General features: G+C 39.4%; 1 pseudogene; it reads left to right on the top strand.

The window, feature by feature from the left end:
* Window positions 1-24971, top strand: part of LOC119871868 — an 82748-nt pseudogene that overhangs the window by 22660 nt on the left and 35117 nt on the right.

Raw genomic sequence — 24971 nt, 5'->3', positions numbered from 1 at the left:
CCCTCTGCCCTGATGTCAGGCCACAAATCTGGGTGGGCTCATTAAAGTGTCTACACATTGAGAAGCATTTTGTTAGGGGGATTCATTGGTAGTCAGGCCTCTCTGCTGTCCCCACTGGGGAGGTGACTAACACAGTAGACGAGTTATTGTCTCCAGCCCACTTAGTTGCCATCCTCAGAAAATTCTAGAGGCAGAGCATGTCAGGGACTTGATCTGGCTCTGACAGTTTGAAGGGTGGGAGAGGCAGAGGGGAAAGAGAGGGAGAGAGGAATGCAAGGACATTCCAAACCAAGATCCTGTCTGTGTTTTTTCACACATACCACTCTTGGGCTGCTGTTCAAGCCCAAACCAAGCTCTTAGAAATGTTGCGGTAGCTAAGGACATTCTTCTGTTGACTACACATGGATCTGAATATGATTGTATTGGACCGGAGGAAGAGACATTGTTTATTTGCCCTGAGAACTGGGATGTTCAGAGGGGAAAACAGGGGTAACTAAGGAGTAACTAAGGTTGGATTTTTTTGCCATGACCTTTAGCCTTTCTGAGCCTAGGTTTCTTTATAACTAAAACAACAAAAATGTATATATTTACTTGCTTCTCAAGGCTGCTGTGATATGAAGTGAAAAATGTACAAGGAAGCTTTAGAAAAGATCTTTAAATTTTTCATCTGTGCACAAGAAATATTAATGCCTGGAAAAACTTTAGCATTGACATTCTCTTTTTTTTCCATTAAAGTTTGCCAACATATACTATAACACCCAGTGCCCATCCCATCAAGTGCCGTCCTCAGTGCCCATCACCCAGTTACCCCAACCTCCTGCCTGCCTCCCCTTCCACTACCCTTTGTTCATTTCCCAGAGTTAGGAGTCTCTCATGTTTTGATACCCTCTCTAATTTTTCCCATTCATTTTCCCTCCTTTCCCCTATAACCCTTTCACTATTTCTTACATTCCCTGTATGAGTGAAACTGTATGACGACTGTCCTTCTCGATGGACTTATTTCACTGAGCATAATACCATCCAGTTCCATCCACGTTGAAGCAAATGGTGGGTATTCATCCTTTCTGATGGCTGAGTAATATTCTATTGTATATATAGACCACATCTTCTCTCTCTCTCTCTTTACATATATATCTTAACTGTTTTATTTTTTATATTTTTTGTATATTTTTTATTGATGTTTGACTTGTCAACACATAGTATAACACCCAATGCTCATCCCATCAAATGCCCCCCTCAGTGCTCATCACCCAGTGCCCCCATCCATCAGCCCACCTCCCCTTCCACTATCCCTTGTTCAATTCTCAGAGTTAGGAGGGTCTCATGTTCTGTCACCTTCTCTGATTTTTCCCACTCATTTTCTCTACTTTCCCCTATAATCCTTTTCATATTTTTAATATTCCCCATATGAGTGACCCCATGTAATGATTGTCCTTCTCCAATTGACTTACTTCACTCACCATAATACCCTCTAGTTCCATCAACATTGAAGCAAATGGTGAGTATTTGTCATTTCTAATGGCGGAGTAATATTCCATTGTATACATAGACCACATCTTCTTTATCCATTTTTCTGTCAATGGACACCAAGGCCCTTCCACAGTTTGGCTATTGTGGACATTGCCGCTATAAGCATTGGGGTGCAGATGTATCGGTCTTTCACTGCATCTGTATATTTGGGGTAAATCCCGAGTACTACAATTGCTGGGTCTTAGGGTAATTCTATTTTTATTTTATTTTATTTTTTTAAAGATTTTATTTATTTATTCATGATAGTCACAGAGAGAGAGAGAGGCTCAGAGACACAGGCAGAGGGAGAAGCAGGCTCCGTGCACCGGGAGCCCGACGTGGGATTCGATCCCGGGTCTCCAGGATCGCGCCCTGGGCCAAAGGCAGGCGCCAAACCGCTGCGCCACCCAGGGATCCCGTAATTCTATTTTTAACTCTTTGAGAAAGGTCCACACAGTTTTCTAGAGTGGCTGTACCAGTTCACATTCCCACCAACAGTGCAAGAGGGTAAGTAACCCCTTCTCTACATTGATTCCAACATTTGTTGTTTCCTGTCTTGTTAATTTTCACCATTCTCACTGGTGTGAGGTGGTATCTCATTGTGGTTTTGATTTGTATTTCCTTGATGGCAAGGGATGAGTATTTTCTCAAGTGCTTTTGACCATGTGTATGTCTTCTTTGGTGAAATTTCTGTTCATGTCTTTTTCCCACTTCATGATTGGATTGTTTGTTCCATGGGTGTTGAGCTTCATAAGTTCTTTATAGATCTTGGATACTAGCCCTCTATCTGACATATCATTTGGAAATATCTTCTCCCATTCTGTAGGTTGTCTTTTAGTTTTGTTGACTGTTTCTTTGCTGTGCAAAAGCTTGTCTTGATGAAGTCCCAATAGTTCATTTTTGCTTTTGTTTCCCTTGCCTTCAGAGATGTATCTTGCAAGAAGTTGCTGTGGCCAAGTTCAAAAAGGGTGTTGCCTGTGTTCTCCTCTAGGATTTTGATGGACTCTTGTCTCACATTTAGATCTTTCATCCATTTTGAGTTTATCTTTGTGTCTGGTGTAAGAGAATGGTCTAGTTTCATTCTTCTGCACATAGCTGTCCAATTTTCCCAGCACCATTTATTGAAGTAACTATCATTTTTCCAGTGGATAGTCTTTCCTGCTTTGTCCAATATTAGTTGACCATAGAGCTGAGGGCCCTTTTCTGGGTTCTCTGTTCTGTTCCATTGATCTATGTGTCTATTTTTGTGCCAGTACCACACTGTCTTGTTGATCATAGCTTTGTAGTACAACTTGAAATCTGGCATTGTGATGCCCCTGACTCTGGTTTTCTTTTTCAATATTCCTCTGGCTATTTGAGATCTTTTCTGATTCCACACAAATCTTAAGATGATTTGTTCCAACTCTGTGAAGAAAGACCATGGTATTTTGATAGGGATTGCACTGAATGTGTAAATTGCCCTGGGTAGCATAGACATTTTCACAATATTAATTCTTCCAATCCATGAGCATGGAATATTTTTCCATCTCTTTGTGTCTTCCTCAATTTCTTTCAGAAGTGTTCTGTAGTGTTTAGGGTATAGATCCTTTACCTCTTTGGTTAGGTTTATTCCTAGGTACCTTATGCTTTGGAGTGCAATTGTAAATGGGATTGGCTCCTTAATTTCTCTTTCTTCATTCTCATTGTTAGTGTATAGAAATGCTACTGATTTCTGGACATTGATTATGTATCCTGTCACATGGCTGAATTGCTGTATGAGTTCTAGCAATCCTGGGGTGGAGTCTTTTGAGTGTTCTATATACAGTATCATGTCCTCTGCGAAGAGGGAGAGTTTGAGTTTTTCTTGGTCAATGTGAATGCATTTTATTTCTTTTTGTTGCCTGATTGCTGAGGCTAGGACTTCTAGTACTATATTGAATAGCAATGGTAAGAGTGGACATCCCTGTCTTGTTCCTGATCTTAGGGGAAAGGCTCTCAGGTTTCCCTGTTGAGAATGATGTTTTCTGTGGGCTTTTTGTAGATTGCTTTGACGATGCTGAGGAATGTTCCCTCTATCCCTACATTCTGAAGAGTTTTGATCAGGAATGGATGCTGTATTTTGTCAAATTTTTCTCTGCATCTATTGAGAGGATCATGTGGTTTTGTTTTTTCTTTTCTTCATGTGATCTATCACATTGATTGTTTTATGAGTGTTGAACCAACCTTGCATCCTGGGGAAAAATCCCAGGATGGGATTGGTCATGGTGAATAATTTTCTTAATGTATTGTTGCATCCTATTGGCTAGTATCTTGTTGAGAATTTTCACATCCCAATTCATCAGGGATATTGGTCTATAATTCTCCTTGTTTGGTGGGTCTTTGGTTTTGGATTCAAGGTGATGCTGGCCTCATAAAATGAGTTTGGAAGTATTCCATCTCTTTCTATCCTGCAGAACAGCTTTAGTAGAATAGGTGTTATTTCTTCTTTAAATGTTTGATAAATTCTCCTGAGAAGCCATCTGGCCTTGGGCTTTGTGTCTTGGGAGGTTTTTGATGACTGCCTCAATTTCCTCCCTGGGTATTGGCCTGTTCATGGTTTCTGTTTTGTCCTATTCCATTTTTGATAATTTGTTGTACTTCAGAAATGCATCCATTTCTTCTAAATTGCCTAATTTGTTGGCATATGGATGCTCATAATACTTTTCTAAAATCAGTTGTATTTCCTTGGTATACATTGTGATCTCTTCTCTTTCATTTGTGATTTTATTCGAGTCTTTTTCTTTTTCTTTTTTATTTTATGATAGTCACAGAGAGAGAGAGAGAGAGAGAGAGAGAGGCAGAGACATAGGCAAAGGGAGAAGCAGGCTCCATGCACCGGGAGCCCGACGTGGGACTCGATCCTGGGTCTCCAGGATCGCGCCCTGGGCCAAAGGCAGGCGCTAAACTGCTGCGCCACCCAGGGATCCCTCTTTTTCTTTTTAATAAGATTGGCTAATGGTTTATCTGTGTTATTAATTCTTTTTTAAAAAATATTTTATTTATTTATTATGAGAGAGAGAGAGAGAGAGAGAGAGGCAGAGACACAGGCAGAGGGAGATGTAGGCTCCACACAGGGAGCCCGTATGTTATTAATTTTTTCAAAGAACCAACTCCTGGTTTTGTTGATCTGTCTACAGTTCTTCTGATCTCTATTTCATTGAGTTATGTTCTAATATTTATTATCTCCCTCTTCTGCCTGGTGTAGGTTTTACTTGCTGCTCTTTCTCCAATACCTTTAGGTGTGAGGTTAGCTTGTATTTTGAGTTTTTCCAGTTTCTTTTGAGGGAGGCTTATACTGAGAAGTATTCCTTCTTAACACCACTTTTGCTGTATCCCAAAGATTTTGAACCGATGTATCTTCATGTTCATTAGTTTCCATAAATCTTTTTAATTCTTCTCTAATTTCCTGGTTGACCCATTCATCTTTTAGTAGGATGTTCTTTAACCTCCTTGTGTTTGAGTTTCTTCCAACTTTCTTCTTGTTATTGAGTTCTACTTTCAAAGAACTGTGGTCTAAAAATATGCAGGGGACAATCTCAATCTTTTGGTATCAGTTGAGACCTGATTTGTGACCCAGTATGTGGTCTATTCTGGAGAAAGTTTCATGTGCACTTTGTGTACACATGAAGAATGTGTATTCACTTGCGTTCAGATGGAAAGTTCTGTAAATATCTGTGAAGTCCATCTGGTCCAGTGTGTCATTTAAGGCCCTTGTTTCTTTGGTGATGTTCTTAGCAGATCTGTCATTTGCAGAAAGTGCCATGTTGAAGTCTCCTACTATTAGTGTATTTTTATTGAAGTATGTCTTTGGTTGTTAATTGATTGATATACTTGCAGCTCCCACATTAGGGGCATAAATATTCATGATTGTTAGGTCTTATTGTTGGATAGGCCCTTTAAGTATGATATACTTGATGAAGTGTCCCTCTTCATCTCTTACTGCAGTCTTTGGGATAAACTTTAATTTATCTGATATGAGGATTGCTACCGCACCCAGCTTTCTTTTGAGGACCATTTGAATGATAAATTGTCCTTCACCCTTTCATTTTCAGGCTGCAAGTGTCCTTAGCTCTAAAATAAGTCTCTTGTAGACAGTACATAGATGGATCTTGCTTTTTTTTTAATCCAGTCGAAACCTGCATCTTTTGATGGGATCATTTAGCCCATTCACATTCAGAGTAACTATTGAAAGATATGGATTTAGTGTCATCGTAAAATCTATTCAGTCCCAGTTTTTGTGGATTATTTCCTGGGGCTTCCTCTTTCTTTTACAGGGTCCCCCTTAATATTTCTTGGAGAGTTGGTTTGGTGGTCACATATTCTTTCAGTTTCTGCCTATCTTGGAAGCTCTTTATCTCTCCTCCTATTCTGAATGAGAGCCTTGCTGGATATAGTATTCTTGGCTGAATGTTGTTCTCTTTAGTACCCTGAATATGTTCTGCCAGCCCTTTCTGGCCTGCCAGGTCTCTGTGGAGAGGTCTGCTGTTAGTCTGATATTTCTCCCCATATAAGTGAAGAATCTCTTGTCTCTTGCTGCTTTAAGGATTTTCTCTTTATGTTTGGAATTTGCAAGTGTCACCTTTAAATATCAAGGTATTAAATGGTGTTTATTAATTTTGGGGTGGGGGAGGACCTTTTTAACACCTGGATCTGAATGTCTGTTTTTATCCCCAAATTAGGGAAATTCTTCACTATGATTGGTTCAAATATACTTTGTGTCTCCCTCTCTCCCTCTCAGCCTCTTCTGCAACCCCAGTTATACAAAGATTCTTCCTTCTCTGGCTATCATTTATTTCCCTTTGCCTTTCCCCATGGTCTCTTAATTGTTTTCCTCAGCTTCCTTACTTACAATTAACTTGTCTTCTATGTCACTCACACACTTTTCCACCTTATTAACCCTAGCAGTTACGACATCCAGTTTGGATTGCATCTCATTTAATTTATTTTTGTTTTCAACCTGATATGATCTCAATTCTGCAGTAACGAAGTCTCTAGAGTCCTTTATGCTTTTTCCCAGAGTCACCAGTAGCTTTATAACTGTGCTTCTGAATTGGCTTTCTGACATCAAATTAAAAATCATATTCTGTAACTGTGGCAGAATACTCTTTCCAGTTCTTTCTTTTGTGGTGAGTTATTCCTTTTAGTCATTTTGTTCAGTGCAGAGTGGCTATAGGAGCGAGCAGAGTCAAAAACATGAACCACGACCCAAGTAAAATCCACCCCTAGATGTTTCTGATGAGGTCTGAGACCAGAAAATGAAACAAAGGTCAGAACAAAATAAAACAAAAGGACCAGTAAAGTGAAAAACAAGTTTTAAAACCAAGTAGTAAATGATAAAAGGCTTAAAGCCCCAAACAAGAAGAAAAAAGAAAAAAAGTAGAGGAAAAAGAGAAAAAAATGAAAAAAAAAAAAAGGGTGGCTTGGGGATGGTGTTGGTAAAGACATGGTAGTGGAGAGAGAATATAGTCTACCTCAGGGGTCCTGAAGGGTGATCCTCTTGGTTCTGAGTATATTTTGTTATGTATATTAGAAGATGCTCAATCTCAAATTTATATAAACCAGCAATATTTATTTATTTATTTTTAAAGATTTAATTTATTTATTCATTAGAGACACACACACAGAGAGACAGACAGAGGCACAGACACAGGCAGAGGGAGAAGCAGGCTCCATTCCATGATCCACAGGCAGAGGGAGAGCCTGATATGGGACTCAATCCCTGGCCCCCAGGACCACCCCCTGGGCTGAAGGCAGCGCTAAACCACTGAGCCACCCAGGCTGCCCTAAACCAGCAATATTTAGAGAAAGCCCCAAAACTGACAATCAAAACATGAAAAATATAAACGAGGGGGACAGAATGGGAAGGAAGAGAGAATATATTCTCACAGATGAACCAGCACAGTATTCCACTTGGTTCTGGATGTATGCTGGCCATTTTTTAGAAGGTATTAACTTCTGCCATTGTAGACCAAAATGAGGCAGAGAAAACAAAAGAAGAAGAAGGAAGAAGAAGAAGAAGAAGAAGAAGAAGAAGAAGAAGAAGAAGAAGAAGAAGAACCCATATCTCATATATCTTCCAAAATTAAATTGAAAACGTTGAAGGGAATCAAGAAGTGAAAAATATATCTAAGATATATAATTGTAAAAATATAAAAGTCAAAAAGGAAGAAACTTAAAAATGAAGAGCTGGTAATATATTGTAGTTAAAGTAGGAAAAGAGAAAAAATTGGAAATTTTTAGTCTGATATAAAAAATGAGTTGTAATGGAAAAAGGAAAAAATAAAAAGGGGGAACCTTTTCCCTTGATACTATTTTCCCTCAATTTTCCCTCTGTCCTGGAGCCTTCCAGCGCTGCTTGGTCAATAAACTTGCTCTTTCATTGTACTTCCAGCAGTTCTTCCCAGGAGAGGGGTTTGCTGTCCTGATTCTCAGGAGTCTGTTCCTGGGAAGATATGCTCCACCCTCTGCTGGCTACCCGGCTTTGTGTGAGCTGTTTACCCTGTGAAGCTTTTGTTTTCTGGCAACACTTCCCTTCCCAGGCACAAGGTGAAACAAGGAGGAAAAACAACAAAATGGTGGTGGCCAGATTTCCAACTCTGGAGTTGAGCTCCCCATGAGTAACTAACCACAGCTCCCAGTCCACATTGGCCTAGATGCTCCTGGGGCAAGTGTGGGTGGACTGATCTGCACAGCTTGGGGGTGCCCAGTGGCAGGAGAGTTCTTGCCGTCCTGTGCCCTCCCTGCTTCTGCCTGTCCCAGGGGGAAGGCAGCATCATTGGCTTTGTCCAATTGGGTGCCCTGGTATCTGAGGAGCTGTGCTGCTGGACCCATGCTTTGGGGGCTGTGTGTCCTGCAGGGAACAGGGTACAGCCACCTGTCCAGAGCTGGCCCACCTAACTGATTGGCTTCTCCCAAATGCCTGGAAGGCTGCAGTGCTCCAGCCCTTTACCTATATTGGCCTGAGGTTTGCGGTGAGCTTTCCCCCCGGGTGTACTTCCTCTATTAGTGACTCTGGGAATCTTGAGGCTTCACTGTGGCTCTTGAGATGTTCCTCGGTTTACCTCCTAAACACTTTTCTGTTGGGAAAAATCCAGGGTGCATTTTTAAAGTTCCCACTTCTGCAGGGCTGGGCTTTCCTTCTGTTCTGCCCTGCTACTCGTGGTGCCCCTCCCCTATTATTTATTTATTTATTTATTTATTTATTTATTTATTTATTTATTTTTCTGCCTTCCTATCTTGTGAGAAGTGAAATTATTTTTTCTCTGTAGCATTCCAGCTTTTCTCTCTTTAAATGTCAGGTTGAATTCATAGGTGTTCAGGATGTTTTGAAAGTTATCTAGGTAAGTTGGTGGGGCCAGGTAAGTTGAGGACCCCTACTCTTCTGCCATCTTGCCCCTCCTCCCCTAGCACTGACATTCTCTTATTTTATTTGCTTTGACAGCATGAAGGTTGGATGAGTCAATGCAGAGCAGACACTGGAAAAAGGAGTCAGAACCAGTGGTGAGCCAGAATATTCTCCAATCTACAGATGGTTTAGCATCCATCACTTCCTACTCATAAGAAAGGTGTCTGTAAAATTCAGGGACAGCAGACTGATGAAGGAGGGGGGAAAACAGGAGGAGCAGGAAATGGAGGAGGAGGAGAAGAGAGAGGATTTTTTCTACATTCTAAGTCCTAACATCAGCAATTCTCAAGTCTTCATAATACAGCTAGTCTGACATTTGTACTGAGGGGATAAAATCAAAGCTGGAGACAACCCTTGGTCCCATGCTCTGGATCAAGATAGTGGTCCCACAGTATAGTCATGGTACTCGTCAGTGCCACATATGCACAATAACAACAAAACAGAACCCAGAATATAAAACAAGCTAATTGGGCAGCCTGAGTAGCTCAGTGGTTTAGTGCCGCCTTCAGCCCTGGGTCTGATCCTGGAGACCCCAGATCGAGTCCCACGTCGGGCTTGTGCATGGAGCCTGCTTCTCCCTCTGCCTGTGCCTCTGCCTCTCTCTCTGTCTCTCATGAATAAATAAATAAAATCTTTTAAAAAATAAAATATAATAAAATAAGCCAGTTATCCTCTAAGATGTCCTTGATGAAGCAGTAAAAATTATAAATTATAAATGTTACTAAATTTCATTCCTTGAGTGATTATCTTTCCATGTTCTGTAAAGTAAAATGGGGAATATACCTTAAACACTTCTGATGTGTGTCGAAGCATAATAGTTATATTGAGGAAAACCACACACACAATTACTTGGTTGGCAAGCTGGCCAAGTGATTTTTTTTTTTCATGGGATAGGATATTTTCTAAACATTAATGAAACTTCAAGGAAAGCAGCTGATGTTGTGTATTGTTGATAAATCTAAGCTTTTAAGTGAAAATTTAAAATTTGGAAAACTTGGATCTCCCAACAGAGCTTGCTGTCAAGTTTTTCTGTACTTAATCTACAAAGCTTTTTTCTTATCCTTTATATGTCTAACTCCTACTCATCTTCCAAACTCAGCTCCTTCCTTTTGTTCTCTCAGAATGATTTCCCCAATCTGTCCTTCTTTCCCCAGGTTTGTGTGTGTGCATTTGTGTTTCTATATATGTCTATATATCTACATCTGTATCTGTCTTTCTCTATTACCTATCTATCATTTATCATTTATAGGCCTATCTATCTGTATTTAAATGTTCATTCTACTGAGAGGGATGATTTTTTTTATTCACTCTTCAGTATGACACTGACATTGACCAGAAACACAAAAACTATGTGTTTTCCCATATAAGTTCATTATTTCTTTTTTTATTTATAAAAATAGTTCAGGAATGTGAGTTTTTAACTACTTCTCAGTCAGTCTTCCCTATTTTACACTTAATTGAGGACCAAAATAACCTTTGAATTTATTTGAATTAATTTTATGGAAAATACTGAAATACTGAAGGCAAGAAGGAAAACACACTAAGCACTTAGTATATCCCGAATACTTAATAAAAACTCTTATTATATTTATGACCATCCCCTATTAATTTACTTTTGTAGATTACTATCAAATGGCCCTCCATACTACCATCAGATTAAAAGTCTGATGTAACTCTCTTAAAAAATATTTTATTTACTTGAAAGACAGAGAGAAAGCAGGAGAGGAAGAGGGAGAGGGAGAGAGAATCTTAAGCAGGCTCTCCACTCAGCATGGAGCCTGACACAAGACTTGATATTGTGATCTTGACATCATGACCTGGCCAAAACCAAGAGTTGGATGCTCAACCAACTAAGGTACCCAGGTGCCCCATGATATAACTCTTTTTTTTTATCACATTATCTCCAGAATACCAAAATTCCTATGATTTTTCATGATCTAGACTAAAAAATAAAATTTTTGCTTCTGGTAACAATAAATAAGTATCAGCAGAACATTCTATCAAAGATGACTAGAAAAGCTTGTCAAAATGTGTGTGTGGGGGGGAATTGAAAGCATTAGAGAGCTCAAAATAAGGAAAGAATTGAGGGATCAAGATCTTAAAAAGAGATTCAGAGACAACATTTAGTACTGATTTTATCTGAACATTTGCCACTCCCTAAATGGTTACTGAATGCCCATAAAAATAAGCAGACACATGGAAAATAAGAAGCTTAGAAGACAAGTAGAGATTCTGGAAGTCTAATGGAGATAGGGAAACAAAATGGGAGTTCAAAGCTTACTAAGGACAAAAGGCCACCAAGCAGCCCATATGTTACACTGGGACCCACAGAGGGTTATGCACTCAGAGTTAAGATGAAGTAGAGACAAAAAAAACCCTTAAAATGTCTGAAGTTCTGTTTGAAATGACCCTACTTTCTGACTAAATTAAGGTTATTTTTTTATCCTAATTATCTGTCAGAGGCAGGTATAATCTCATTCTGGAGAAAGATACTATCAGCCAGAATTTGAATGATCTTTACAATTTTTCATACACACACTTGATAGTCAATGAATGCTTGCCTGCTTGCCAGTAATACTAGGAGAAAAGATTATGTGACTGAAAAAGAAGTAAACAGAAAGCCCACCAACATGGGAAGTAGACCCATAAGATGAATAGATGCTAGTGGGTATCAGACATGGAGTTTATTTATTTATTTTATTTATTTATTTTTATTTTTATTTTTTTAATTTTTTTATTGGAGTTCAATTTGCCAACATATAGCATAACACCCAGTGCTCATCCCGCCAAGTGCCCCCCTCATTGCCCATCAACCAGTCACCCCAACCCCCTGCCCACTTCCCCTTCAGACATGGAGTTTAAAACAAATATAATGAATATATTTTAAAAATTAGATAACAAGGTACAGATTTTTACCTGAGAAGTAGAATTTATAAAAGAGACAAATTATAAAGGTAAAGACAATAAATAGAATTAAGAAATTCAAACTAAATTAGTTTCATAGCAGATTAAGCATAATTGAAGAAGGTATTAATGATATATCTTGATTTAAACATAGATAAAACATATAAATATAGAAACTAGCTTAGGAGATATATGGGAAATGGTGAATGTATATGCCTACATATATATGCATATGTGTACAACATGCATGTATGTATATGCATGTATGTGTACCTGTATGTGTACAAAAAAAGACAGAATGGGGTAAAATATTATACGAGGAAATAATCGTTCGAAATTGAAGTTTGAATTGCCAACATATAGTATAACACCCAGTGCTCATCCTGTCAGGTGCCCCCCTCAGTGCCCGTCACCCTGTCACCCCATCCCCCCACCCGCCTTCCCCTTCCACTACCCCTTGTTCATTTCCCAGAGTTAGGAGTCTCTCATGTTCTGTCACCCTCTCTGATAATTCCCACTCTGAGACACCTGCACCCCAATGTTTATAGCAGCAATGTCCACAATAGCCAAACTGTGGAAGGAGCCTCGGTGTCCATCGACAAATGAATGGATAAAGAAGATGTGGTCTACATATACAATGGAATATTACTCAGTCATCAGAAAAGATGAATACCCACCATTTGCTTCAACATGGATAGAACTGGAGGGTATTATGCTGAGTGAAGTAAGTCAATTGGAGAAGGACAAACATTATATGGTTTCATTCATTTGGAGAATATAAAGAATAGTGAAAGAACTTCAAGAATTAAAAGACACAAAGATACATCAAACCTGAATTGCTAAAAACTAAAATAAAATATTTTTTAAAGAATCTATTTATTTTGAGAGAGAATGAGTGAGTGGGGAGTAGGGCAGAGGGAAAGAGAGAATCTCAAGCAGACCCCAAGCTGAGTGTGGAGCCTAACATGGGACTTGATCTCATGACCCTGAGATTATGACCTGAGCCAAAATCAAGGGTCAGGTGCTTAACCAACTGAGCCACCCAAATGCCCCTAAAGGAAAACATACTTATAAGCAGGAGAAAAGGGAAATTTTCCTCCAGAAGGAATGAACAAAAATAACACTATCAGCTAATGTTTCAATAGAAACAATAGCAACTGGAAGACACTAGGATGGCAACTTTGAAATATTAAGAGAAAACCACTTCTAATGCTTCAGATATGAAGATGAAAGTAAAACATTTTAGATATAGATAAATGTAAGTATTTATTACTAGAAGATCCATGGATACTTAAGGAGATTTTCAGCAGAAAGAAAATGCCCCCAACTAGAAACACAAAGGTTCCAGAAGAAATGAAGAACAATGGAAAGAATGTATCTGCATAATATATATTAGAATAAAAGCCTTGATGTAGCCAAATAGATTGAAAATTTTCAGAGGTCTCCTTATGTAGGAGATGGTAAAAGTTCTAGTTTTTCTTTCCTTTTATTTTTTTAAGATTTTATTTATTTATTTATTTATTTATTTATTTATTTATTTATTTAAGAGAGAGTGAGAACACAAGTAGAGGGGAGGAGCAGAGGGAGAGGGAGAAGGAGAAGCCGACTCCCTGCTAAACAAGAAACCCAATGTGGGGCTTGATCCCAAGACCCTGAGATCAGGATCTGAGCTAAAGGCAGACATTTAACTGACTGAGACATCCAGAAGCCCCAAAGTTCTAGTTTCTAATAAACCCTAATAACACACACCCTGAGCTGAGTCTCTAGTACTAGTCTTTACATTAATAAAACTAACATTTATTGAGTGGTTACTATGTGCCTGGTACAGTCCTAAGTGTTTAAATGCAAACCTTAGGAAATATTAAATGTAAAAGCAGAAATTGGTGAAAGAGAAGCAAATGTTTAGTAAATCTGGTCAAGAAAGTCAAAAGTTGTTTTTTAAAAAAACAGATTCATAAAGTAAATAAGTCCTACAGAGACTGATTTTAAAAAAAGAATAAAGAATTTCATACTACCAGGATTGAAAAAGATGACATTAGTAGAGACAATAAAACTCTAATAAAATAATATTTGAATAATGCTATGCTAGTAAATTTGAATAATTAGATGGTATGGACAGATTCCTAGAAAAATATAACTTGAAACACACACAAAATAATGAGAAAAGTCAGATTACTTCTAATAAGTATTAAAGAAGTTAAATACATGATTTAAAACCTATACACATACACGTTTAGGACTACATGTCTTTACCAGTGAGCCCTTCCAGTCACTGAAGGAAAATGTAACATGAAATTTACACAAATGCTCCCAAAAATAGACCAGAGGAAAAAAGTGAAAATTATGCCCTAAATACTGAAGCAGAAATCATGATCCAGCTCTCGAAGGCCTTACGTTGAGGTGCCACTATCATACACATGCACACCTCAGTTACAGAACATTAAAATGCAGTCTGTAGTTAAATTCCAAGTTGTTGGTCATGGAAAAGTGTGTTGGGGTGGGCTAAACTGTGAACACTAGCAGACTCTAATGAAATGGCTGAACAGAAATTCATTTCTAGCTTAGGTAAGAGTGAAAAGCAGGCATTCCAGGTAGTGAGAAGTTTTCTTTCCAAACCCTGGAAAGCTGCCCATGGTTCAGCTACATTAGTAGTCTAAATTCAAAGGAGCAGTAAGAACAATCAGATCTTCACTGTGGGAAACAGGTACCTCAATTACTCTTCTAAACCATCCCAACACCTTTTGAGCAGACCAACACAGTTTCATGAATATATTTCCACTTGTTTATATGCAACACTTTTCAGAGAAGGTGTCTGGTCCTCAGGGAACTCCATTTCAAATCTAATTGAGAACAATCTTTCTGAATTTGTTTAGGTGTCACCTTCCCCAAGGAAGTGACTGTGCAAAAATTAGTGTACTTTCCTATTACAGCATCCTGACATAATGCTGCATTACTGATGAGCACACAATTTCTTATTAGCATGTGCTCAAAATGTTTCCAGTAAAAGGCTATATGTGAATTTGGATAACTATGGCACCCTTACATTTCTATAACTCTTCCAAAAAACTTGCCTTACTAAAATCCAGTGTCACAGTGATACAAACACAGTCATTAAGATCTATTTGGTTTTAATTCTGAACAGAAAAAAAGCCTCTTCTTCCTTCTTACACTTACAGTGGCATATAGTTTGGCTACCAGTGCAGACGGGAACTCAGGGGGAAAAGAGTGTATTTGTCCTCATAGGAAGGAGAGAGAGGTGAGGTAAACTTCATGGAAGATGTGGAAAACTAACCCCAGCCTTGAAGAATGGTGATATAGAAGAGTTATTGAGGCAAAAAGTGAAGGAGCAAAGAGCCTTTCCACTGGAGAAAAGTATTCTTTTCCTCTATAAACATACCCTATGCATCCACTATGGGTCTTCAGGCTTGGTACTAGGGATGAAATGTCAATAAGACATGGTCCATGACTGAGGAAGTCACTATATCCCAGGAAGATAAATACACAAATAATGGCTGTAAGCTATGGGAATGTTAGGATGGAAGGAGCACAAAACACACAGAATGAAAACCAGAGTAGGAGTCAGGGAAGATTTCTATGAGGAAGTGACAGCTGAATGGACACTATGTGTCTGAGAAGTTGATCTGGTAAACAATTCACAGACTAAGCAGCACAAGGCTAAGACATGGGAGCAAAGAATTTGGGAATGTTGTCAAAAGTGCAACTGTTCAGCCTGAACAAGGAAAAGGGTGCACAAGTGAGAATGGCCCGAAATGAGGAATTTCTTATGAATAGGAGTAGAAAGTAATAGAAGGTATTTAAAGAAGATAAGCCACTGCCTGAGTTTCACTCTTATTTAGAAAATAACAGCTAGCGGCTGTTGAGCCTTTGTTTTGTGTAAGGCTTGAGACCAAGTGCTTTGATATCTATCTGTCTCCAGGGTAAAGAATCCACTGGAAGGGCAGGAGAGAATCTGAGAGACAGTGGAGAGGCAAGGAGGGAAGTGGCATGAATGGGACCTTACCATCAGTGCTGTGAATCCCTGCCACCTCATTTTCCATGAGTGCCAATTTATAGACCTTCCCCTGATAGATCCCAGAAGACTTTATTCCTGCGTGGCAGTCTTTCTTTTTCTTTAAGAGTATTTATTTATTTATTTATTTATTTATTTATTTATTTATTTATTTAAGACACACACACAGAGAGGCAAAGACATAGGCAGAGGGACAAGCAGGCTCCATGCAGGGAGCCCGATGTGGGACTCGATCCCAAGACCTCAGGATCATGACCTAAGCTGAAGGCAGATGCTCAACCACTGAGCCACTCAGGCGTCCCTGTATGGCAGTTTTTATCATACTTCTCTGCCATGGAGCAAAATGAAGACTAAGACTTGAGTTGTGGTTTATTCTCTGTGACATTCACTTACATATCCCACACTCTCTCAGTTGTAGCTTAGGAATCTTATATGGCATCTCTCAGCCTTATTTCCTCATCTATAAAAATGGAAATAACAATACTGACTTATACTTATATGAATATTAAAGTACTTGCAAAGCATATTAGAAATCTAATAAATAACTTTTCCCTCCTCCTATCCATGAGATCATAAGAGATAAGCTCTTCTGATCATCGTCTCTTCCCCTATTGTTGTCAGCCTCCTTCCTGATCTGAAGGAGACTAACACATGTTGATGAGTTCTAGGGCAGGGACTTGACTCAAGCAGAAGAGAGGCCCATCTTTCCATAGCAGAACAGGTCATCCCGGATCCTCAAGCATCATCCCAGAAGACAAAAATGGTCTCTGCTAGAGCTGAAAGTTGAGTTAAAATAGGTAAAAACCATCATGGAGTTGGGGAGATGTGTCAGGTTGGGATGGTCAGGATGTCACCTGATCTGGACAAAGGTCAACACTCAATGCTCAGTTCAACACCTGGTAGCTACCTGGCAGGGCACACACAGTCCTTGACTGACTCATACTGACCCCCACTCTTCCCCTAGTGAGCACATACACTGTGATTTCAAATAATTCTTGGACACTCACTGATCCTGCCATCCTGTTTCAAGATCTATGCATTCATACACAATTTTCTCTCTATGTAGAATACCCTTTCTATGTGAGCCTTAGGGGGATAATGACAGCAACAAAAATAACAACAGCACTGACATTTGTGTGGATGTGTTACAGTTTACAAAACAGTTTTCACAGCCAGTCTTTCATTTTACCTTTCAATTGTGCAAGCAAATGTTTATGCCTACCCTACAGATGAGGAAACTGAGGCATAGAAGCCTTTAGATGAATTTGAGTGGGTCTCACAATCTATAAATCCAAGCACGATCATCTTTCTACTGTCTTTAATGCCTAATGCATTGTGCCTCCAAGGGGATAAGTTATACTAAGAAAACAGATATTTGTCTGCTAGGGCTATGTGGGATATGTAAGTGAATGTCACAGAGAATAAACCATTAAAGAGGTTTAATCTTTATAAACATACATATATATACATATATATGTATGTATATTTAAGTAAAGGGGTAAATACTCTTCTATCTGAGGAAAAATAGTTTCTTTAAACTAGGCTGGGTAATATGTCCTCCCAAACTTTCTTTGTCTTGGAATTACTATGACAATTGTGGGTTTGGCTATGGATCTAGTTTGTCTACCAGCCATGTCTAGAGTAGCCATCAGCAGAGAGGGAAGGGATACTGAACTGAATCATCTCAGCATGCCCTGATACCCTCGCATCCTGGAGATTTATACTAGAAAGCCATTATCAATTTTATGAGGTTCTTTTTCTCTCTGAGTCTTTTAATTCTTTATGTTTATGTCTGTGCAATTAACACAAATATATTTCATCCTGAAGGAGACAGCCTCCCTTTCTCTAACATGGTATTACTCAGTTTAGAAACTATCAAAGCAATCAACTTAGCCACCTGCATTAGGCTTTTATAGCTACATAAACTGATTTTCCCAGTGCTCAGTTCAAAGTTTGGACCGATAATTTTCTAAAGTGATTCCCAGCTGAGCAGTTTAAGTACCTCTTCCAACTCGAGTTATTACCTCTCCCTCCCAAATGCTGCTTCTTGGATCTTCATTCTAAGAGCTAGGGATCCTCCTCCTAGCTCTTCATTCCTTTTTGTGGTTTACTGAGCCTATCCACAGGATAATGCTAGATCAGTCTTTCTGGAGCACAGCTCTGGCATAATCGCATTCCATTCAGAAACCTCTTGTAATTACCCATTGCCTATAGGATAGGTCCTGTCATTCAAGACACTCCACAATATAACCCAGGTCTATCCCCAGAGTATGGCAGAGGCTAAGGAGCAGACTCTGGAGCAAAACTACCAAAAGTTGAATCTCAGATCTACCAAATCTATTGCTTATCAGGCATTCATCTTTGTGCATGATATTTATTGCTCCATTGCTTAATTTCCCCATCCATATTACAGAAGTAATTATAGTACCTATCTCACAGAGTCATAAGAATTGAGGTATCTGGTGCTTATTATATAACAAGTACAAAATGAATGCTATTTATCTATTATCAGTATTATTATTATTCTATTCTTCTCAGGCTTCCTTATAGCTGAGGCTTTGCTGCTTGACCCTCCACTCTTGTTCCCTCCACCTGAAATGCCTTTTAGCCACATCTAACTAAAAGGAGGTAAATTAGTTTAGTTTTATCTCCCAGTACCAATTGGCTGGTGGTGGTCAGCTGGGGATTGAGTGGAGAAACATTCAGTGTTTCTGTTTCAACTCAGGGTAGATGGGTGGGGTAGAGTGGGAAAGAGACTATAGTCAGTTGTTAATAGGGAAGAAGAAGCATGAGAGTTTTTGCTATTCCAGATCTAAAAGCTCTCATTGTCAAAGTATCCTTCAAATACAGTACCTCATGTTTTCTCAACTCAAGTCCCTTAATCATAATCATAGATGTAAAGTCTCCTCACCATAAGTAAGATAGTCATGGATCCAGGGATTAGAACATGGAATGCCCTTAAATTACATAAATTAATTAATCTTCTGAATATATCCAATAAAGTAGATACTATTATCATCACTCCTCTCATAATTGATAACAATAAGGCACAAGTAGTTTAAGTAACTTGCCCAGAGTGCAGCAGTAAATGCAAGAGCCAGGTTTGGAGGTAGGTATTCCTGAGCCCATGTTTTTACCTACTATGTTAAATGGCTTATTAAACAACTTAATATTTGCTGATCTGAAACTTTGACAGCAAAATTATTTCTAGGGGACTTGAAATTCACATGAGCTCCTTGCTATCTTTGATATCTCTCCTCAATATTCACATGCATCTACACAACCTCCACACATACAGTTATATATTGCATCAGAGCCTGGTTTATTTTAGGTCTCTGAGCTATGTTTTATTTATGTCTGGGAATCTTTCTGATTTTTATGATTGGAGTCTTTTCATGTATGTCAGTTTTTAAGGATCCATTTCTACAATTAAGCAGAAACCATGCTTTACATACTTTATGTAGTACTGCTTAAAGGGTCAGATGCCCAAGATCAAAAACCTCTGATATCCTTTGAGTATAGGCCAATTAAGATAAGAGTCCTATGTCCCAAATGTTTTCTATTGGCCTTCATGCTGAAATTGTCATTGAGGGTCATGCAGGACTCAATGCATTTGAATCTGTATGGGGCTCCAACTTTACTTCTACCTGCTTCACATGGAAACATGAAATATTTTTTGCTTTATCCTCAGGTTAATGTAAGCATTGAAGAATTTTTAACAATGTAAGCAAAGTCCTTTTATTTAGTTTTGAACTGGTCACTTTTGCTGCAGGTGGGAATGTTGGACATTAGACCAAATAGAGGCCATTTTAGCAATTCAAGCAGAAAGTAATTATAGCTTGTACTAAAACTGTATTTGATACATAGAGGAATGGATATTTTGAAGAAGTGTTTAATTAGTAAATGTCTTGGTAATGAATTAGGTATAGGGGCTAAAGGAGAAGAAGGCTTCAGGTTCATGACACCGGATGAAAAATATTTGTATTTAATCTGTTAGGTCACAGTGGATGATGACTAGTTGAGAGAATTTGGTGAAGGTCATGAATATAGTTTTTACATGATAAATTTGGTGTGCTTTAGAAACATTCAAGGAGAGAAATCAGGAAGGCATTTGACTATATATGTCTAGAGCTCAGAGATAAATTGTGTCCTGAAAAAAAAAATGTCTCTGTGTCACTTACATATATTTATAATGGTATATAATGACTTGAATGATATCCTCAATAAAAGTGATATCCTCAATAAAAAGTGAGAAAAAAAAGGAGCCTAGTGTTCAGCTTTGAAGATCTCAATCATTAAAGTTTAAGTAGGAAAGAATGAGTTTGCAAAGTCAGAGTGACCCTATCTTCAGTTGGTGAGTTACTTAGTGTCCCATTTCTTCCAGTTCATCCAACATCAACACTGTGAACACAAAAAAACTAAGCTTCTGTGATTGCAATGGAGAAATGGGCAAACAAAGCAGAAAATCCCATTTAGGGTGGCCTGACATTAAAAGCAACTATCTTCATTAGATTTGTCTCTGAAAAATCCTTACACTATCATAATAGATTTTTTTTGGCTTGGTCTTAGAGTTTCCAAGAAAGTACACCTTACCTTCTCCTCTCCTACTGGGAATAGGTCCCTCTTTCATCACTCCAACACTGTGGTTTCCAAAAGAGATGCCATATTTTTATTGATCCAGCTTCCCTGGACGTAGTCATGGCTCTAAAAGTAGACCCAGACCCTTGACCTAAGCTAGATAGGTTAGAGATTTTTTTTAAAAAAATTATTATTATTATTATTATTATTATTATTATTATTATTGATACTTTAGCTTGAAGCATAAGAGAACAAGCCTCAGTACCTCACTGGTGATAAAGTTTTTGTCACACCTAATGGCACATATCCAGGGGCCAGGTTGAATTCAGCCATGTAGAAGATGTCTATCTGAGGGACAGAAGCCAATCTGCAAGGAGCATACATGAAAGATTAAATAGTCCTGGTGCCTGGCAATATCTGAGATTTAGTTACTCATGAGGCACAGCTGCATCCTAGCCCTTATTGTAGTTTGCATCCCTAAGACAATAAATTACATTTTTTGCAAAGGTAATATATAATTATTGGATAGGCACTTGACATGCAGCTATGCACTGAGTTCTCCCTCACATGCTATGGCTGAAAGAGCAGTCATCCCTGCTGATGATTAAGAAAGGAGAAGGTAGAGGGCTGAGAAGGGAGGCTCACTGCACCCCTGAGCTGAAAGGCTCTCTCTGAAGCACTGCAGAAAGGTGGCAGAAAATCAGCTCAGGAAGGGGGTGGATGTATTTGGTTTATTCATGAATGATGTGCTATAGTTTTGTAATTGCCCTCTGGGATCTGGAGTTGCCATTATCTCTTACAAGGTAATGAAGTTGTGGGATGACATTACTTTTCTTAATCTGTTGAATTCTATTAATTCAATTTTAGTCACGCAAGTGGAGGGGGAGTGGGAGAATGAACGCTTCTACCATTACAGGGGAAGCAGCCTTATGACCAAGGGCCTCTTCTTGACCACAAAGTTTACTTAGGATCTGCCTGGGGAATGTTGGGATACAGAGTATGAGGAAATACCCGGGCGGGGGGGTGGGGTGGGCAGAGGGAAGGGTACATATAAATTCAGCATAATCCAAAACAGCACTTATGAAAGAATTGTTTCTTCCTCATTGAGCTAACTGAAATGTGGTTTTCATGAATTTTTGTTTAGATCATCAGATTCTTTTTTTTTAATTTTTTTAAATTTTTATTTATTTATGATAGTTACAGAGAGAGAGAGAGAGGCAGAGACACAGGCAGAGGGAGAAGCATGCTCCATGCACCGGGAGCCCGATGTGGGATTCGATCCCGGGTCTCCAGGATCGCGCCCTGGGCCAAAGGCAGGCGCCAAACCGCTGCGCCACCCAGGGATCCCTCATCAGATTCTTTAAAGACAGTAATGATAAAGCTTTTATATATTGTCACCAATTATATACTGGAAGGGTGTTGACATTGGCCCTGTGTTGCCCTTAATTTCCACAATGCATCATCATGCCACTTTACAGGTGAAAAAACTGAGGCTCAGAGAGATTGAGGTTTTTTTTTTTTTTTATTCATGATAGACATAGAGAGAGGCAGAGACACAGGCAGAGGGAGATGCAGGCTCCACGCAGGGAGCCCCATGCGGGACTCGATCCCTGGACCCCAGGACCGCGCCCTGGGCCAAAGGCAGGCGCTAAACCGCTGAGCCACCCAGGGAACCCTAAAGATTGAGTTTTTAATAAAAGATATCCCACTGGTTAAAGGAAGGACTTTAACTCAAATGTTGGTTTTCTAATGACAAATCCAGAGAGGACTGACTTCTAAGTTTCCCCTAATATTCAGATCTCTGTAGTTATAACCAAGATTATTTCATTGGACAAAAGGGCTTGGTGAGCATGCAATAGAGTGGGATGGTAGCTCCAGCCTTCCCACTTCATCTCCCTGAGTTGTGTTTGCCTGTCCTTCCCAGTCCACGGGTGTGGGGTCCAGTTGGAGGCAGTTGACTGGATCTGATGACCTTTGGAAACCCTGACCCCAGCCTGAGGATCTCCTTTTTCAGAGAGGGGCTGGTCCTTATCACTTTGTATTATCAGACTGTAGTTCTCTTCAAGAAGCACAATACCAATGAGATGATACTGTGGTGAGTTTTCAAGCAGGAATTTTCATGCCTGTCTGAGTTGATAATCAGGACCATGCCTTCTTATTCATGAGCTTTTCTGCTAATACACCATGATTAATGCTGAGTTCCATGGCTTTGTAGATCTGGACCTGCTAGTGTGCAGGAGTTCAGAATACATTGTCTTATAAGCATCATGGTCCCTCCAGATCCTCTCCTAAGACTTCTGTCCCTACCATGGGCCCTGGCTCTAAGAACAACATTAATGTTGCAGCCAACTTTTTCCTACAATGCTAAGCACTTAGCCCCAAAAGGCAGGCTAGGAGAGGAAACCAAAGTGAACCTCCTCTTGGAAGAGGTTTACTTCTAACCCTGCATGCCCAGGCTCAGAGCCTCAGCCCCCAAAGAGGGCACTGTCATCTAAACAAGGTAGTCACAATTCAATTTCATGAAGGGATTAACTTTTTTTTAATAAAAAAAAAATTTAAGCATATGCTAGATATGCATCAAAGTTGGAAAAACAATCTCTCGAATTGTTAATCACACTGCAGTCTGGCCACCAGCATGAAGTAGAGGCATTTCCATTATTTTCACCTCACCATCTAACTCATCAGCTTGGGGTTGTAACATGGGATAAACGTCCAGGACATCAGAGGAAAGAGAAGACCCCAGTTTTCTCTGGACCAGCCAACATCCCTCCATCCCTGCCCATGGAGAGCTTTCTCTTGTGCTAGCTGTTTTTCTTCTACTTAGCTCTCAGGTATGACTCCCTTCCTCTTTGTCTTTATAATCACTTCTCCCCCGCCCCCCCCCCCCCTTTTTAAAAGATTTTATTTATTTATGAGAGACACACACAGAGAAAGAGGCAGAGACAAAGGCAGAGGGAGAAGCAGGCTCCATGCAGGGATCTGACATGGGACTCGATCCCGGGACTCCAGGATCAGGCCCTGGGGTGAAGGCGGCGCTAAACCGCTGAGCCACCTGGGCTGCCCAACTTCTCTCCCTTTTGAAGGCTTTCACTTGCACTCTGTTTTCTCCCTCTCGCTTCTCTCACTGGAACACACTTTGTATCACCTTTCTCTCCCTAATTCCCTTCCAATCCCTCTATACATATATGCTTTTTAATTTTTTCCTTTTATTTTCACTTCTACTTATTGCCTCCCCCTTTCTCAGCTTCATCTTTTATTTCACCGTCTTCATCACCTCATATCCTGTCTTTATCTCATATCCTCCTGATTTCATCCTTGTCTGTCTGCCTCTCTCCTTCCTCTCCTCCTCCTCTCACATCAGCCCATGCCTGTAACTTCCAATCAGGTGTCCATCTTGAATAGCAGGTTCCTCAGAAAGTCTTAAAAAAAAGACAGAAAAGCAAAAACACAAACAAAAACTGTGCTGGGATGGAAATTCATTCACATTCCAAATATCAGCTATTTTATTCACTCAAATCCTTGCCCTCACCCATTCCACTCGGTTTCTTAGAAGAGACTTAGTTTCTTGCCATGAATAAAATCAACAGGGTTGGAACCCATTGAACAAATGCTCCCTGAGTCATAAGTTTAGGGCAGCCCTGGTGGCTCAGCAGTTTAGCGCCACCTCTCTCTCTTTCTCTCTGTCTCTCATAAATAAATAAATAAAATCTTAAAAAAAAAAAACCCACCCAGAATTTTAGCAGTGTATGAAAGTGCTCCAGTAATTGTATAGCAAAGGTCACTGCTAGGATGTCTGTAAACAGAGAAAACATTTTCCCCCTCAATAGAGATTCCTGCTGGAGGCCTTGCGGACTCACAGATTTATTTAATCTTTACTTAAAGCTATCACAAAATCATCTTTTGCCCACTCTTGGAAACGAGTATGTGTCTTAAATCCTGTAGGAAACGTGGCCAGCTTTTCCTCATTAGCTTATTTTGCTGGGTAGATGCCTAAGGAGTAGTGTGAAAATAGAAGACTTTTCATTTCAAGACCTAGTGATTCACAGATATTCTGGCACTTAAAAAAAATCTCAGCACTTAATGTTGAAGATTTGGGGGTGGAGTGAAAGTCTATAGGAATAATTCTTTTCCCCAGGTCTGGTTTAAGAATGTAGCCACAGTTAGAAGATGGTGATGACACTATCTCAGCCATCTTTCCCAGAGTTCTTTTTGGACCTGGAACTTTCAGCACCATGTTTTCATCACTATTTGTGCTGCTTCAAGATAGATGTCTACTTTTTTAAGACACTCTGTGAGTTGTTAGGAGTCCAATAAAATGAAGTGTTTCAAATAGGGAGCTATTTCATCCCAAAGGCACAGTTCCGTATCAGGAATGTTATTGCTAGATCCAGAATTAAAATAGTAAATGACATAAAGTCTTACAAAAATGAAAGTCCTGCCCAAGCTGCTTTCACAGGGAACTAAGCCTTTTTCTGTGTGGACTTGGTTAAACTGTGGTATCCCAGAACCCCCATCCTACATGTGTGA

The sequence above is a fragment of the Canis lupus genome, chromosome 5 (assembly GCF_011100685.1).
Source record: "Canis lupus familiaris isolate Mischka breed German Shepherd chromosome 5, alternate assembly UU_Cfam_GSD_1.0, whole genome shotgun sequence".
Taxonomy (NCBI): domain Eukaryota; kingdom Metazoa; phylum Chordata; class Mammalia; order Carnivora; family Canidae; genus Canis; species Canis lupus.
Note: the sequence above shows the minus strand (reverse complement) of the source record. Positions and strands in the feature narration are given on the sequence as shown.